This window comes from Capsicum annuum, chromosome 9 (genome assembly GCF_002878395.1).
Source record: "Capsicum annuum cultivar UCD-10X-F1 chromosome 9, UCD10Xv1.1, whole genome shotgun sequence".
In the NCBI taxonomy this organism is placed as follows: Eukaryota; Viridiplantae; Streptophyta; class Magnoliopsida; order Solanales; family Solanaceae; genus Capsicum; species Capsicum annuum.
The window spans coordinates 210321577-210322891 of record NC_061119.1 but is presented as its reverse complement, the minus strand read 5'-3'; positions in this window follow the sequence as shown (position 1 = coordinate 210322891).

The window sequence follows — 1315 nt, the reverse complement described above, 5'->3', positions numbered from 1 at the left end:
AGAATAAATATTTTTATGGATGTGTGCCTAGTACTTGCTCACCAAAGTCAGAAAAGGCTACTCCCTGTGTCAATATTATCAAGATGGATGGCACCACGTACGTGCTTTTTGAAAAGAATGGGATGCTCTCACTCGAAGCCTCTTTATCGCCGAGCCCCACAGATGAGATGTACCATATGCTTGCTTTGCAACGATGGACTGCGGACACTCAGAACTTCATCATCACAAAGTCGCAAGAATGACACCAAGTACATGCTCACTAAAGCTAAAATGGAAAACTTTCAGCGTCGTCAAGGATAAAATCAGATTATTCCAAGTCACTTTCTTATCAAGCAGTAAGGAAGTAGTGCACTAAATAGTTCAACATCAATCATGTCGACTTTTTTGGTCTGACATCAAGACCATTTGCATAAACCTGCATAAAAAAATGAAGATGTAACACATCTACAGTGTTGACCGAATGAAACTTCTCAGTTCTATGCGGATTGATGCCAACTATGTGAAACTTCAATTTGGTGATAAGTGTCGGTACCAAACGCACGATGCTTTAATTTGGCATGATCAACATTGGGAGAAACAAATACCTTTGAAATCATGAGAATGAAAACACATTCATGAGTACTTCAAGTCTCGCCGCCAAGTTTCGACAAGCCTACACATCGACCAACCTTGAAGTAGGGGGCATCTGTGGACACATAAAATTTATTGGATCAAATTCATATAAAATTTAAATTTGATCCACATTTTATTGGGTTTAAATTTATTTTGGGCTTAAAAAAGTAATAAGCCTATTGTATTCCTCATCAAGATCCATCTCATCTTGAAACCCAAACTCATCAAGTGACGTGGCATCCCAGTCAAATTCAAGATCAATGAGATGCCGCCATATGTACAAATAATGTGGAAATCTCATTCAAATTCAACAACCAGTCAAAAGGTGCCAAGTGACAAAGAGACATATTTCGGCCAATTACAAGCAACTAGGCCTACCCCCTACAACTATAAATAGGGGAGTAACATAACATTCTAAAGGGAAGAAAAGAAAAAAGAGGACATTCTGCAAGCATTGGAGGAAGCTTCTGCATTGACTACACAGCTCTTCAATGAATTGACTAACGGAGTTTTGCCCGAAGATCAACTCGACGAGACGAAGTGTTATCAGACAATTCCTAGAGATCCAAACACATTTCTAGGAGACTCAAATTATCCTACATTCGAGAATCACACTGCAAAGGCCCTCGAATCACGGAAAAACTTAGGAGAGAAGAATCGAGAGAATAACGAAATTGTACCCGCAAAATTTATTTATATAAAA